Below are 17562 nucleotides of genomic sequence, written 5' to 3' on the forward strand. Positions count from 1 at the left end.
GTGTGGTAGTGAAAGGGTTAACCCTTTGTCACGTGGCAGTGAAAGGGGTAATGTTCTGTAGTGTGGCAGTGAAATGGTTAACCCTTTTGGTAGTGTGGTAGTGAAAGGGTTAAAGCCTTAGCAGCAAAACCACACAGGATCAAAAACTGACTGCGTCAGTGCACCATCATCCATTCCACCATAATAATAACACTTCAGCAGCCCCCACCACCAGCGACGTGCATCGACAAGTCAATAGCTCCTATACTGTGGAGAGGCGTGTGTGGCGGAGTGTGGCTTCGCTTACCAGGTATAGAGGAGGGAAGGTGTGCAGGCCGGGTGCCCGCAGCCCCACGGAGGAACTACCCAGTAGCCACACCACAGGACCTGCTTCTCCCCATGGAGCGCACACACTGTATGGGGCCAGAGAGAGGGACAGTCAGCCACACATGTCAGAGGCACATGCACTCTGAGAGCAAAACAAGGAGGGAGAGAGAGAGAGAGAGAGAGAGAGAGAGAGAGAGAGAGAGAGAGAGAGAGAGAGAGAGAGAGAGAGAGAGAGAGAGAGAGAGAGAGAGAGGGAGGAAGGAAGGAAAGACAAGATGGAGGGCTAGAGTGAGAGAAGGTATGAGAGTGATACAGTAGTATGCAAAAGAGAGAGAAGACCGCAAAGGGTGGGAGAGGGCAAGTGAGTGGTAGAGAAAGAGAGAGAGAGAGAGAGAGAGAGAGGGAGATCTAGAAGAGGTTGTTGTTGAGGAGCAGAGAGGACAGAGCCGTAGGGTAGTAGAGTGTTCAGCTCTTGACAGAAGAACAGAATCATTATTCTTTTTGTGGCAGCCAGCTCTTACACAACATGGTAAACTAAGACCAGCCAAATCTCCTCTCTACTCTGCTATCCACTAACACTCCATCAATCCCTCAATGTACACAGAGCAACCCCTCCTCGAGCTAGGGCAGGCTCTTTTCAGGAAGAGATCATATTATGTCACGGGAACAAGGGAAGGGCTTTTATTGGCGCAAAACTCCATTTCCCAGATAACCCGGCAAAACAACAACAACAACAACAACAACAACACACACAGTGCCTCATGCGGCTCTCGTAGAACGCTGGGAGGTGTCATGCCGGCCGTGACCTAATGTTTTGCATGGTTGCTGCTGAGAACCTATTACACGACACCTTGGAGCAAAGGAGTTGTATTTAAGGAAAGAAGGAAAGGACTTATGGCCATAGGATTTAAACCCTAACACTGATTACGGGGGTTCGGCCGGGGGTTTGGGGGGTGCTGTAATGACAGACAACTGTTCTTGCTCTTACAAGCTCATTAGTGGCACATGAGATAAGCTCAGTTGTCTGTGAACATCACGACAGGTCACACTGGACACTGCAAAGTCTTCTGAGGAATAAACTTGGTGAAAAGCAGTTAATTACAGCCAATCTTGTGTTGTAAAACCGACTCCCGACAAACAGACTCAGGGGGCTTTCCCACTAGGCATCCGGGGTCGAATCCGAGCACGATCGCCCCAAAATTTGTGTGATGAGAACGCTCAGATCCGTCGGCGGGGGACGCTGATTCGCTCCATGCCGGTACCACTTGAAAAGGTGGTTTTGGGTGCGAATCAGCGTCGCCGGCGACGGAACGATCGCAGATGTGCAAACAAACTGTACCAAAACACGGAAGAGGCTTGCTGTAACAAGTGGTTCTGTTGGTGCTAACCTGCTTGCCCAGAATAGAGTTGTATTCATACTTCAATTTGAAAATATTATTTAGGTCCGTTTGGGATTGTCTGTAAAAACCTGCTCCGACGAGGGAAGCTGAGCGTTTACCTCTCTCTCTCTCGTCAAGAGAGCACTTGCAAATATCACTGTTGTCAACCTGCTGCAAATATCATATTTATTTACCGTATTCCGATCCGTGCAATAATATTCACGGGGTATGTTTCGTCATGCGAAACAAGTTCCCAATGCATTGTCCCGTGGGATTATGCCCCCCCTGTCACAATCTGCCTCAGGGACTCATAAACTCTCTGAACATAGGCGAAATGTATTAGTCCCACAAAACCATGCGTCAGCACACACACACACACACACACATGAAAATACACAGAGACACGCACACACAAATTGGCCAGGCTGCTGACATAGAAATAATGTAGAAAAGAGCGGACAGACATTATCAGACAGATAATCCAATAAAGAGGTGGAGTAAAATAAAATGAAATATGAACTGTGTGTGTCTGTGAGAGAGAGAGAGAGAGAGAGAGAGAGAGAGAGAGAGAGAGAGAGAGAGAGAGAGAGAGAGACTATTATTAACTCGCTAAACTTACGCTGCTCCTTTCCGAAATGCTTTATCCAAGAGCAAAGAAGGGTTGACGCACCAGCTATAACGAAACAAGATTGGCAGTGAGGAAGCAGGCCAGAGGGGGGAGTGGGAGGGGGGGCTATCGCTCTCGAGGACGGAGCGGACCAACCGTTCCTTCCTAATGATAAAACGCCCTCACACCAAGAAGGCGCATTGCCCCACTGTCGGCCTAGGGAGGGTGTAGAACTACCACATGCTTCCTCTGATACATGTAGAGTCAGCCAGCCGCTTCTTTTCACCTGACAGCGAGGGCTCTCACTGGGGGAATGTAACGCGTGCAGAGGTTCACGCTATTTCCCCCCGATCCCCTCCCTGCTGAACAGGCGCCCCGACCGACCAGTAGGAACCGCAGTTTACAACGACCAGGACACCTACCCCGCCGGCTTCCCACCCGCTAACACTGCCAATTGTGTTAGTAGGGACGACTGACCAAGCCGGAGGTACACGCTGACAGCTGGATTTGATCCCAGAGTCTCTGCGGTGGTAGGCGAGTGCATTCTCCACTGCGCTACCCCAGCCGCCCCTGCTCTATCTCTATCTCTACCCCGATGGCCTTCAAGGTCCCAGGAACTTTATTAGATCACTATCTTGAATACGTTTGTGTACTACTGAACCTTTGTAACACTCTGCAACCCCCCCTCGCCCCCCTTATTATACATTTTTTATTTTATTTTTTTTGTCTTGTCATGTTTGTATTGTCTTGTTTGTGAAAAATAAAAACTTTAAATAAATATTTTTAAAAAAAAAGGCACATACAAGTACACACAAACACACACACAGAGCAGGGTCCACATTCATGAAGCCTCTCAAAGTGGGAGCGCTGATCTAGGGTCAGCTTCAGTCTTGTTCATTTGAATAAAGGTCATGATGAAGATGATGTGTTCCTGGTTGGTCACAGACCCCGGATCAGCACTCTCCTCCTCTAATGGCCTGAATATGGGCCACTGGAGGATGGATTCCAGTTAGTTAGGGTGTGTTGCATTCACCTCTTGGTGTGTTTTCCGTCAACACTGTGTACGTGATGAAGAGGAAGGCGAGCAGCATCAGAACGCCCCCTGCCTGGCCCTGCTGCTGGAGCCTGTGGCACCATGAGACAGCCAGATGAAGAGGGAGGAGGAGGAGGAGGAGGAGGAGGAGGAGGAGGAGGAGGAGGAGGAGGAGGAGGAGGAGGAGGAAAATAACAGAGGTAATTGTGAGAGCAGAAATACAGTAAACAGGCAAAGGGAATACAGGAGCATGAGGAAGAGGTGAGAGGAGGAGGCAGGGTGATGAAAGGAGATGAAGAGGGAAGAGGAGGAGGAGGAGGAGAAGGTGAAAAATAACAGAGGTAATTGTGAGAGCAGAAATACAGTAAACAGGCAAAAGGAATACAGGAGGATGAGGAAGAGGTGAGAGGAGGGGGCAGGGTGATGAATGGAGATGAAGAGGGAGGAGGAGGAGGGAAATAACAGAGGTAATTGTGAGAGCAGAAATACAGTAAACAGGCAAAAGGAATACAGGAGGAAGAGGTGAGAGGAGGAGGGGGCAGGGTGATGAAAGGAGATGAAGAGGGTGAACGGAAGGGCAGAGGTTATAAATCACTTCTAAAATAAATCCGAGGACGTAAACAACTCTGAACTCTAGTAAAGCGACTCACCCCCTTTTTTGGTTCACAGCCCTGGCCTACTCCTATTCCTATATTCCTATTTTATTTTTATTGTACTATATTCTATTGTGCTATATTTAATTTAGTTTATATCTCATTTAATATTATTCAACCTCTTTATTTACAGTTGTACAGCCCTGGCCTATATTTTATTTTATTTCATAATTATATATTATATTCTATTGTGCTTAACTTAGTTCATATTTCATTTTATCTTACTCCACCTCTTTATTGTATTATCTGTCTGTTAATGTCTGTCCGCCAATGTCGCACCGAAAACGACCGAAGCAAATTCCTTGTATGTGAAAACTACTTGGCAATAAAGACCTTTCTAATTCTGATACTAGAAACAAGTCAAGCATAGAAAGAATGGCGAACTTTTAGACATTAAAGAATGTTTTTTTTTATGATTAAAATAATTTTACACTTATATGAACAAATGTTCATTATTTCACACGCAAGACAAAAGCATCTATGCCAAAAGTTGTAAACACGATGATGTACAGTATTTGATATGTTTTTGCGACCCACCAAAAATCATCTTGTGATTTAATGTAAATGTCATAGTAGGATCTTACAAGAATATAATTGAAAACATGAGCAGCTGCTGGCCAAGGAGCAAACATTTACATTTAGTCATTTAGCTGACTGTATTGACATGTATTGACTTTCATTGTCCATATTCACACGGTGGCCATTTTACTCGTATGTCATGCTCAGGTTGGGATTCCCTTGTCTCCCAACATGAGCATGAGCTCATGGTACCAAAGCACCTCAAAGGCACTAAAAACCAAATTACAAACATCTCAAAACAAACTAGTCAGACTACTGCTTGACCTGACTCCTAGAACCCACCTCACCCCTGCCCACTTTGACAACCTAGGATGGCTTAGAGTAGACGACAGAGTACAGCAACTTGTAATGGGCCTGGTCTACAAGATACACTACACGACCAAGGTACCCATGTACATGTCAAAATACTTCCCAAAGGTCAGTGAATACCACGATCACAACACCAAAGGGAGCTCCACAAATCATGTTAAACCCAGATTTGGCTCAAACAAGGGACTAAACACGTTTCGCAATTATGCCACATCAATGTGGAACGCCCTACCCAAAGCTGTAAAGGAATGTGAATCACTACCACTTTCAAAAACACTCTCAAAGAACACCTACGGGAGACTGCAATTCGAAACTGGCCCCTACAAATGTCCTAACCCAGTTGTACAGTAAATGACCAAGTATGGCTTTGTCAGTATTCCAATGTACAGTGTAGTCCTGACTCAATGAGGCATTGTGAGCATTACACACGGCAAACTAAATAAATAAGAACTAAACCGATCACCACAGATATAGCTACTGTATAGTGGAATATACTGTATTAATATGCCATATACTGTCTTCTTCTTTATGATATTATTTATTGTTGGTTTGATTTATGCCTATTGCTAGAACTGAATAAATGTGTGGAGAAACGGCTTAGTGAGGCAGCCTCAGCGCACAAGCACACACACGTGTACTGTATACGTGCTAAATGAATCGTTCCAGCAAAGTAGGCTTCTATTATTCTAATGACTTGTTTTATTAGGTATTATAGTAGTAAGTCCTACTGTAGAACATGACATATTAGCATGACATCTCATTTAGTAATGTCAATACTGAACGACTGCGCGATTGGCTCTTGACAAGCCACTATTTATGGTTGGATGGTGTATTGTACTTGTGCTGTATAATAACAATACATGTGAATCTGGGGCGGCTATGTGGCGTAGTGGGCAAGGCGCTCGCCACGAATGCGGAGACGCTGGGCTCGCCTGTTCGAGCCCAGCGCTCCACATTGCTTTCAGTTTAGCTGGTCGTTCATACTAATACACATTGGCCGTATTAGGGGGTGGGAAACTGATGGGTGGGGATCGGGCGTTGTGGACAGCGACTCCTACAGGTCGGTTGGTGCGCCTGCGCAGTAGAATCAGGAAGTGTCGGGGGCAGCGTGAGCCTCCCACGCGTTACTCCTCGCCACTGAGAGATCGAGCTGCGCAGGTGAAAAGATGCGACTGCTGTTACCTCAAGTACCGGAGGGGACTTGTGCTATGTATGACTTAGTCCACATTGCAGCCGGCTTGTGGGAGGCAAGAAACAGCGTTCGTGACAGGGGAGGGTTGAATTGGATGATACAAAATTGGGATGGGGGGGAAAATATAGAAAAATGGGAGAAAAAGCTGATAAAAAAAAACAATACATGTGAATCTAATCTCATTTTGAGATCAGTCGCAAATCGCTTCCGCACTACCTGTTGAATGGATCAGCAATGGTGCAGATGCAATACCGAACCTCTGCTGTTTTACATGCGGACCTCGCCGTTTTGCACACGCCTTATAAGGAGCTGGCGTGTCTGTATGCAAATTCGGGTGAACGAGAACACACATTGCAGTTTAAGAATGAGTGACATATTTCATTTATGGGAACCCAGCTGCAGAGATTTTGGCCACTTACGGAGACTGTTTCACACGTTCAGGAATCCGGAGGAGGATTTGAGTCAATTTGTCGGTACGAAATTTTTACCAAGATATTTACAAAGGTACTTACGAACACGTTCAAGGATGAGGACCATTATTGTTACAGGGTTTGGGTCATCATGTCAGGGTCTGTTAAGACTGGCAATACAAGCAACTCTTGTTTTGGTCATCTACTCAGTAAAATGTTGAGTGTGAAAGTAAGGGCAAAGTGGGGAGATTGGTAAAGCCTTGGCGAAGGTCTGCACTCTACTGAGTGCATTTGTCTGGTTTAAAGAAAAGAACCACTGGTCTAACCCATAACGTTATGATTAACATGAATCCCTTTCTTTGCTATAGGAGCAATAAAAACTGCATGTTGAAATGAACTCAAGCTTCACTCTGGCAGCAGACTACTAGCGGTGTTCGAGGCTCATCATCACATCCTCTTGTAGTTTACTAGCTGTGTTTGAGGCTCATCACCACGTCCTCTTGTAGTTTAATAGCCGTGTTTGAGGCTCATCATCACATCCTCTTGTAGTTTACTAGCAGTGTTTGAGGCTCATCACCACATCCTCTTGTAGTTTACTAGTGGTGTTTGAGGCTCATCACCACATCCTCTTGTAGTTTACTAGCAGTGTTTGAGGCTCATCACGTCCTCTTGTAGTTTAATAGCTGTGTTTTAGGCTGGCTCACCACATCCTCTTGTAGTTTACTAGCGGTGTTTGAGGCTCATCACCACATCCTCTTGTAGTTTACTAGTGGTGTTTGAGGCTCATCACCACATCCTCTTGTAGTTTACTAGTGGTGTTTGAGGCTCATCACCACATCCTCTTGTAGTTTACTAGTGGTGTTTGAGGCTCATCACCACATCCTCTTGTAGTTTACTAGTGGTGTTTGAGGCTCATCACCACATCCTCTTGTAGTTTACTAGTGGTGTTTGAGGCTCATCACCACATCCTCTTGTAGTTTACTAGCAGTGTTTGAGGCTCATCACCACGTCCTCTTGTAGTTTAACACTTTGAGTGCCAGCGCCATAGATATCTATAGAACACTAGATAGCTTAAGGCGGAGTCACCAGCGTCACTGAACCGCCGCCATCTTGCTCCAGTTAGCCTTGAGTGAGAGTGAGTGAGCTGCAAAGACAAAAATACTCATAACTCGCTGAAATATTGACGGATTTACAAACGGGTTGGTTTGCTATAAACATCAAATATGTAGTTATGATACTGCATACTTATAAAAAAAAATTAAAGATGTTTTTTTTTACAAACCGCTTGAATCATAGCCACGTTAATAATGCTTGTAATAAACCAAACCGTTTGTAAATCCGTCAATATTTCAGCGAGTTATGAGTATTTTTGTCTGTGCAGCTCACTCTCACTCAAGGCTAACTGGAGCAAGATGGCGGCGGTTCAGTGACGTCGCTCTCCATTGGCCGGCAGCACGGGCAAGCTATCTAGTGTTCTATATATATCTATGGCCAGCGCTCTATTCAATGAGAGGGCGAGCACATTTTGCGAACGCAATAAACGCCGAAAGCATATTGATTCTTGCGTCTCGAAAGCAATCCAATGCACTCGAGGTGTTTGTCTGGATCCACGTAACAAGATAGCTCAAGATAGTGCAACTCGCCCGAAATCCACCAGGCGGCGGTATTGAGGCGTTGCAATATCAGACAGAGTCCAGCTGGCTCCCGGAGCCTTCCTAGATGAATTATGAATGCCAATAGCGAATAAAGGAAATAACGATCATAAAAACAAGTAAACTCGTTGTTGGCGTTATTAGATTGGCGGGCAATAACGAGTAAACTCGTTTTTGGCGCAGGATGTGTTAATGTATCGTGTAATTTCAACGTGGAATTAAGGAATATAAAAATAAAAGCACACGTTGTTGAACTTGATCATGCATATTTATTAGAAAATTGTATTACAGCACTATGTTTTCAATACACATTTATAAAACAAGGCATATTTAGCCACAATATGTTACCAGAACATAAGAAAAGAAATACATTTATTAACACTTTGAGTGCCAGCAACGCGTTGTCATTAGTTCATGCCGCCAGTTGAGTGCCGGCAACGCTATATAGCGTTTGTTTGTCGTATTTTTATTGGCAATTTGAATTCATATTTCATCAATCGAGCCTCAGGTTAGTGTTGCAGACTCTCTCTGAGCTCAATTGGGAAGATACCGCCCCCTATCGTCTCTCCCTGTGTAACTGCACCCCTTTAGTAGACTGATGGGGGGGGGCGGGCCAGTTTCCTCATTTTACTTTTCCGTCAAGCCAACTGAAGAATCCATTGTGATCGCCGGCCCGGAAAACACATGGATTATGTATTTACAGTACCCTGTAAACACTGAATCAATAAACGCGATCGATATTTGGAATGGCGATCAGGAATTGGAATAAACTTTTTGGATAACATCTGATCTGATGTAAGGAATTTATTTTACCAGTCTTAGGATAATCAGAGCTGTTTTCACAGCGATATCAGCGTTTGCCCTATGCGTGTGTGTGTGTGTGTGCAATCAGGAAATGAGAGAATCTATATTTCAGCCCGCTTCTATAGCGTGCATAAGTACACATATACTATCGATAATCTAGCGTTTATTTGAAAACTATTCATAAATAGGCCGAAAAATGACAACGTTTTTGTGTATGCCAGAATATTCCAGTAAATGCCGATTATCACGGAATCTTTATATTTTCCTTGAAAACGAGGGCTTTTCAAAATGCTATAAAACGGAAATGAAGCGATTAAAAAACAATCCGTTTTGACAATGTTGACTGTAAACAAGTCATTGATAAGCGACAGGCAGATTAGACACAGCCATAATTTAAGACAGAGATTATGCGTTCACAACGCTATCATTGAAGTGGGTGCCGGCATTCAACCACGTTTTACCATGTTAACCAGTGGCACTGGAAGTGTTAATGATCCTTTTATTTTTTTTGCCAATACGCACCTACCCACGACCCCACTTTGGGTCGCGACCCGTAGTTTGAGAACCGCTGTGCTAGAGTAATAGATGGGTAGTGTGTTTATGTTTGGTACTCATAGTATTGTTCTACTGTATGTAGTAGTGTATGCACACATCACACATGGTATGTTACTTAACTCATTGAGCGCCACGCCCCTTCCGGGAAATTATGGCTTGATGGCCACCGCTTTAATCAATGGGAGGACGGGGATATTTTTGCGAGTGCTTAAAATATCTTAAATTATGGCTATGGGTCTAATACACATGTCGATTATCAATGAGTTGCTTGCAGTCAAGATGTACAAAACGGATTGTTTTTTCATCTGTACATTCCCGTTTTATACCGTTTTGAATACAAGTATAGTTTTGGTGATTTCTAGTAATTCCAGAGAAAGACGCGATAATAGCCCTTTAGTGGAATACACAAAACACGTTGTCATTTTTCGGCTGATTTATTAATCGTTTTCAAATAAACGCTAGATTATCGATAGTATATGTGTCCTAATGCACGATACAGAAGCAGGCTGAAAAATCGCTTATCCGTGCATTGGTCAGCGCCAACGGCACGCACACACACGCTCCGATTAGCACGCAATTAGTACGCAATTTGTATCTCAACCAGGTCTGAACCCATTATCTGACACCTCCTCTACTGTGCTTTAAGTGTGGCCTCTGTCAACTATGAGGAAGGAGCCTGAAGATAACAGTGATATATAGTTGTCAAAGTGCCTTCCTGAGTCTACAACCATGTTATGAATGATCACAACCTTATCTTCATCTGGGAGCTGTTGTGCAGAAGCACCAACTTCCGTTTTGTACTTTGTACTTTGGCTTTTGAGCAGAGCCGCCCGGTAGAGGGTCATGTGGGTCGCAGGCTGAGTTTAATCAGATCGCACCATGTGTTGGAGATGGAGAGAGGAATCGGTTATTATTACTGATGGCTGGCAATAGTGTTTAAGTAAATTCAGTGAATTAATTTATTTTACATGAACACTCCTCTCCTCACATCATCTCACCATCTAATTGCTCTTCTCTTCACCTCTCTCCCCTTTTAAATGTCAAGCACAAAGTTATGCGTATTTGTATGTGTACGTGTGCATGTCCATGTGTTACAATTTACTTCCTTCACCTAAAGGAACACGCCAACTTTTTGGGAAATTAGCTTATTTGCCATCTACCCTGGAGTTAGACAAGCAGATACATACCCTTTTCTTCTCTGTGCATGCATTAGGATTAGCCACACCGTTAGCCTAGCTTAGTGTCATTCATTGGAAGTAGGTGTGCCAGTGTAGCCTTTTAAAAAAACAACAGGGCTTTTGAGGTGATGAAATCACTGCGCCCAGGCAGCAGTGGTTCAGCAACTGCTTAGAAAACGAAAATGTCTAATAATTTTTTTTTTCTCCACATGGTATATGGTGTATTTCGTGACTGTTGGGAACTAGGCTACACTAGCACACCCACTTCCAGTGAATGACGCTAAGCTAGGCTAACAGTGCAGCTGTTCCCTAAGCATAATGCATGCACAGAGAAGAAAAGGGTATGTATCTGCTTGTCTAACTCCAGGGTAGATGGCAAATAAGCTAATTTCCCAAAAAGTTGGCGTGTTCCTTTAATGTCTTGTGGGTCCAGAGCAAAATAACTCCTCTTGTGGCAGGTCCTTCCATGCGGATGTTTGGGAACCCCTGATCTAATGCAATGAATATGAAACAAGCTGCAAAAACCACATTCGTAAAATGACCCATTTGTACATGGTCATGTGACACCAGAGTATCTGAGAAATGTCCAGGTTTTCCTAGAAATACATTTCTTCGAATTCCATGGATTTCTTGACCTGTAAAGGAGCACATTTGACCCTGTTAAACAATCTGATGACACATACATCCTTTTCAATGTAACAAAAACATTGCAGTTTAAAGCGAGAATTACAAGCGAGAATAATTAGGTCCCATCAATACAGTAGTAAACAGACATGTTTGAGAAATTTTTACCTCCGTAATATGAGTTGAGTTCACGACATACTACTGTTTTATTGTTGAATAAAGATAAGAGTTCAAAAGGGGAAACCGGATTCCTAGAAAACTGTTTGAAGCTAGGAAGTAATTATTACCCTCCCACCATATTTACAATACAAAGATGAGATTGAAATAAATCTCTAAGCATCTGCAAATTATTATTATAGGAGCCCTTGTTTCTCCGATTGAAGGTTAGTGGGAGTGAGTGTGGTTTGGGAGCACAGTCTTGTGCAGCTCAATGGGTAAAGCGTAGTACTAACACTGCATGGATCTGGAGTTCTAATTCCAACTGGGGCCACCCAGATTTCTATGTATTCATGTTCAACTTTTATTTAACCAGGTGAGTTCCAGGGAGATTAAAATCTCAAAAAAAAAATTATTAAGAGAGACCTCACCAAGAAGGGCAGCGGCGTATATAGTTTCAAACTATAAAACTCAAGACAACAGTCAAGATACAAGTGCAACGCAACAGTGGCACTAGGGATGGGTACCTTTCACATTTGAACCGATACCGGTACCGGTACCCAACGGTACCTTTTTTCGGTACTTTAGTCTCAAGAAATTTAATTTACCTACCTCAGTCGTAAAAAAAAAATCCAAACTTCAAATAACTACAATTTCGACAGTTTTCGGCTTGTCATTGCTCCGACTGCTTTGTTGTTGAATCAAGTCAAATCCTAGGTAAGCATATATTGTGCGTGTGAACGTTGACATGAAAAGAAGAAAAAAAAAAGTTAAAAAAAAAGTTAAAAAAAAATTATAATTTTTTTTTTTTTTTTGGTTTCTCACTTGATTCGATACTCGGTAGTACCGACGTGTTTCAGTTCGGTACCTCAAAAGTACCGAATTCGGTACCCATCCCTAAGTGGCACGCAGGCTGTTTGTGTTTTCCTTCGGTCATGGCGTGCTTTATCGGGGGGGGGGGGGGGTGTCTTGGATGGGGATGTGGTGGGGATTGATGTGTGGGGTGTTTTGGGGGGACTGACTGTTCCGGGGGGGTTCACATGCCTTCAAGCGACATTGTACTATTGTCCTTATTTTATGCCTATTCTTAAGTCTGCATGTTTACATGGCACTACTTTTATACCTATTCTTATGTCTGCAATCTATGCAGTTTATTTTTTATTTTGTCAATTTGTGTGCTGATTTTATGCCTATGTTAATTTTTTACTAATTGCAGTGGTGCACTCTGGACTGCGGTCCATGTGTGAAGAGTACTATATAGATAGTTATTAATATTTATTATTGTTATATTGTAGAAATGTGTGCATTGAAATGTCTGTAAAGTCTCGACGACATTGAAAATGAGGATGACCTCAATTGTCTTTTCGAGAATAAATAAAGGTTGATGATGATTTCCAACACCTGTCCCCATGTGAACTTGCATGACCTCACGGTTACTGCAAGGCACGTTAGTATAAATGTCTGCGTCTATTAAAATGGCGTATATGCTGCATAGTATGTTCTGGCATCTCACCTCCTTGCCCACTCGTTCAGGGTGAGGAGCGCCCCCAGCAGGAAGTAGAGCAGCGTGACGACGCGCATGATTTTTTTTTCGTAGCCGCAGTTTGCGAAGACGCTCTCTGATTGGCTAGCCCGCGTACAGCGAAGAGCCTCTCTGATTGGTTTAGCTCCGAAGGGCTCTTCTGCTTTGTACATATATATTCTCTGCTTCGAAGTGGTTATGCTTTGGCCCTCTTTCGAAGTGGGTTATGCTTAGAGTTTATCTTTAGAGCAGGGCGATGGACCACCAGCCCTGATTCCAAACTCTAAGCATAACCCACTTCGAAAGAGAGCCAAAGCATAACCACTTCGAAGCAGAGAATATATATGTACAAGGCGGATATTTCTATCCCAGAGCCCTTCGGAGCTAAACCAATCAGAGAGGGTCTTCGCTGTACGCGGGCTAGCCAATCAGAGAGCGTCTTCGCAAACTGCGGCTATGGAAAAAAAATCACGCGACCGACGCTCCTCCGTGTCTCTCTGCTTCCTCTCAGCCTCCGACAGCACTGAGCCCGACCCACACACACACACACACACACACACACACACACACACACACACACACACACACACACACACACACACACACACACACACACACACATCCCCACTGATTTGAAGCACAAATCTGTTATCACACTAGTAGTAATCAACTGAGAAATAATTCCCACACATGATCTTCAGTTGCAACGGTCATAGGACCTTCATCTGGCATACATGACTGACTCTCATGTAGGTCCAACCAATGAAACGTCCCATTAAATAAAGTCTGGCAACTGTAGACAGTTTGTGGGAACGTGTCAAGTCGCAAGATTTATTTCCCAGTATACACCTATCAGTTCAGAAAGTGTGCAAGAGCTCCCTGTAATCATTCCAGTAATAAAAACCTTTTAATTGTCGATTTAATTTTCTTTCTTACCTGCTGGTGGTCCGCTGTGCTGCTCCCCTGGGCCCAAGACGCCTCTTGAGGTAGGCTGCGTTCTGCCCCGTTCTCTGCCATCTCATTGGCTGGAAGGAAACGTTAGGGCGACCTGCTGAGAGATGAGGTTGGGCTTAGAGACACAGTTTGACACACTCTCTTTAATCTACCTGACAACAGACCACACACAGGCACACTGGCAGGCAAACACCTACCACACACAAATAAATATACACTAGCCATTGCCAAAGACACACACACACACTCACTCTGCTCTCGCCCCACTGAGAAAGTGCTGTGTGCAGATTAACCCAATCAGGCCGGTGTGACATCACCTCATGATACCTGTGTCTACACTGACTCTGCCTACTAACTCCACTTTTGCCTTTGTCTTGTTATATCTTCTTTCATTCTCTATCTATCTATCTATCTGTCTGTCTGTCTGTCTGTCTGTCTGTCTGTCTGTCTGTCTGTCTGTCTGTCTGTCTGTCTGTCTGTCTGTCTGTCTATTTATTATCTGGCAATCATACACGCTAAATAGCTACTCCCTTTGGCTTGTAAATTAGGACAACTCCCAAATGATTCACAAGAAGGAATAGGCAGGCCCTTCCAGTATTATAGTTGATATATTTTATGGTGGGAAACTGTTGTCTTCAAGCATGCTATTCGATGTGTGTGTGTGTATGTGTGTGTGTGTGTGTGTGTGTGTGTGTGTGTGTGTGTGTGTGTGTGTGTGTGTGTGTGTGTGTGTGTGTGTGTGTGTGTGTGTGTGTGTGTGTGTGTGTGTGTGCAGTGCTTAAGCACAATTTCGATCTACTTGTACTTTACATGAGTGTTTTCATTTTAGGGAACTTAATTACTTTTTACTCCACTAGATTTAGCTGAACCCATCAGTTACTAGTTACAGTATTTTGAAGAAAAGGATTTTGCATAGAAAACATGGCAAACATGTATGGAGAGATTATATACTTTCACATTTGAAGCCTGTCAACTTCAAGAGGATGTAATCAGAGCAGCATAACTGAACCACATACTGTACCACTTTAACATAACCTTGAATGAATGAAAACTTTATTTAACAGATTGCAGAATGGGTACAATACAGTACGGCTCAATACATACAATTGTTAAGGGGATGCAGACCTGAGAAAGACGTTTGTCTTGTTTCCATCAGGGTCAAAGCAGCATAACTGGACCACATACTGTACCACTTTAACATAACCTTTAATCAGAGCAGCATAACTGGACCACATATAGTGTACCACTTTAACATAACCTTTAATCAGAGCAGCATAACTGGACCACATACCACTTTAACATGACATTTAGAGGTCAATGGATCGAGGATTGAATGCTACCAAGCACTGGAATACACAAACATCATGTAGAATGCATACTTGGCTTGCACTATAGATACTATAATATACTACTATAAGTACATTAAATAACAAATACTTCTCTACTTTTACTTACGTAGAATTTGAATGGAGGACTTTTACCAGAGTACTCATTTATCTGGGTATTTCTACTTTTACTTAAGTAAAGGAACTGTGTACTTCTTCCACCACTGTGTGTGTGCGTGTGTGTGTGTGTGTGTGTGTGTGTGTGTGTGTGTGTGTGTGTGTGTGTGTGTGTGTGTGTGTGTGTGAGTGTGATGCAAAGATATTCATATGCATGCACGCACACACACACAAGCATGCACACACAAACACACTTATGTGCATGATACATGTTGGTGGTGCATGTACGTGCATGTGCACTGTGCACACACACACATGCACATTGTCTCACCGCATGCAGAGTCTCATATATGTCAGGTATCTGTCAGCAAAGAGTGACTTGGGAACTCTGTCACGAAGGCATGCAGCTCACCATCTGGTGTAAATGTCAGTGTGTCTATCACACACACACACACACACACACACACACACACACACACTCACACTCACCCTCACACACACACATACACACACGCACACAGCTTAATCCCTGTATCCTGTGCCCTGTGAGGGTCGAGCTCTAGTTTTTCACGTTGGCTGACAGGCTGCAGACACTCTACATCAGTGGTTTTACAGGGCCCCACGATGGCTCTTTAGAACCTCCAGGAATTTACTGGATATCTGCTGGGGCCCTATGCGAGGGGAGGAGTCGTGGTGGCTCTGCACTTGGTGGAAACGGTGGGATTAGAATGGTATAAATAATTGAAAAGAAGGCTTTAAGTCGTATACGGTTTACACTGATGATGAGAGATGGAAGAAACACACAGCAGATAGGATGTGATGTCTCCAAGTAAGAATGATTCATGTAACTTGGTAGAACTGTTGCAGAAAAACAGTGGGCCTCTAACTACCACAACCACACCCTCTGAACTGGAAAACATTTGAAGAGGTGGTATAGGCTTTCTCAGGGAACCACAAAAATAAATGTTCATAGTAGAATGTTAACCTTGTTTTTTTTTACCATGCCAAAAGATGTTGGCCTATTCAATACATTTAATTCACCAATGCCTCATTTATTGTATTTAATATTGAATTGTCTGAATGCTGCATGGTGGAGAACAGGATCAACAAATGTGTCAATGAAAGCTCCTGTTTGTACATATATTGTAGGCCAATAGGTGCAAAACAGGCCCCGGTTTGATATGCAATCATCCTTGTGCACATTGTACATTCAATAAAGGAATTACGCTTAATCTAATATTCCCAGTTAATTGATTTGATCGTATGGTCGTAACAGCTTTTGGTAAACAAGAGCAGCGCACTCGTTCACCCCGTACTAGATTGCGCAATCACTTCCTCCAAAACAACATAGTATTAGTAGGACACGAGACCAGGCAACGCATGCTTGCGCTGAAAACAATATGTGAACATAAAGCAAGTACAGACTATGAAACTAACTTTCCGTAAAAATACAGTAAATATACAATTTGCAAGCAAACTTCATATTGGATCATTGGAAAGCTATACAAAATTGCGTTTTATAGGGTAAGGCTATATGTTACAAATAAACAACCTGTTATTATCCAACACTTTACAAAGCGAAAACAACTCACCGTTCAGAATGTGTTTACTCAACGTTGTGTCGCTAAATAAACCTCTGACGGAGCCCCCCAGTCGGCTATGTAATGTAGGGCAAAAAGCACTACGCATCATGAAATTCATCATAACTTGTCTTGGGTGGGTGTGTGGTATAGTGTTGGTGGGGGCCAGCCAGGGACCTACGCAGTGAGAAAGAAGTATCGGGGGAGGGGATGGCAGACTGAAGGAGCGAGAGAGAGAGAGAGAGTTTCATCACTTGCCTGAAGAACCTCTAGAGAGCCGGGCTAATTAACTATCTAAAAATAAGAGCATCTGGATCGTTTTCCTGGAGCAAACTTCTAGGGTTCTTAAGCTTTCAGTGGGTTTCACATAAAGTGAATGGCATTGCCGCATTGGGGCAAAGATAACTCCACTCAACTCCTTCCAAAAGTGATGGAAACAACAGTGAGGGACAACACGCTCATCACAGACAAGCTGGATGTAGCCAATTACTTAAACATCTTCTTCACAAACATAGCCACAACACTGGTAAACAAACTACCCTCCCACTCAGGGCATTATGGGGTAGAACACATCATACTAAAAAAACCTAGGGGTCCGCAAAGACGACTTCAAACTAGTAATGGTAA

The 17562-nt window shown here is 43.5% G+C and overlaps 1 pseudogene across 1 annotated transcript in view; it reads right to left on the minus strand.

The window, feature by feature from the left end:
- The window catches only part of LOC311233514 (vacuole membrane protein 1-like), a 337120-nt pseudogene extending 320107 nt beyond the window's left edge, over positions 1–17013 (minus strand). The window contains exons 1-5 of the transcript in view: positions 16948–17013; positions 13896–14007; positions 3326–3417; positions 2305–2358; positions 287–392 (exon numbers count right to left, since the gene is read on the minus strand). The product of the transcript in view is annotated as a vacuole membrane protein 1-like (transcript). The remainder of the gene's footprint in view (positions 1–286; positions 393–2304; positions 2359–3325; positions 3418–13895; positions 14008–16947) is intronic.
- Between the last annotated feature and the right edge of the window lie 549 nt (positions 17014–17562).

Source organism: Notolepis coatsorum (genome assembly GCF_963971535.1).
Source record: "Notolepis coatsorum genome assembly, chromosome: 8".
Lineage (NCBI taxonomy): Eukaryota > Metazoa > Chordata > Actinopteri > Aulopiformes > Paralepididae > Notolepis > Notolepis coatsorum.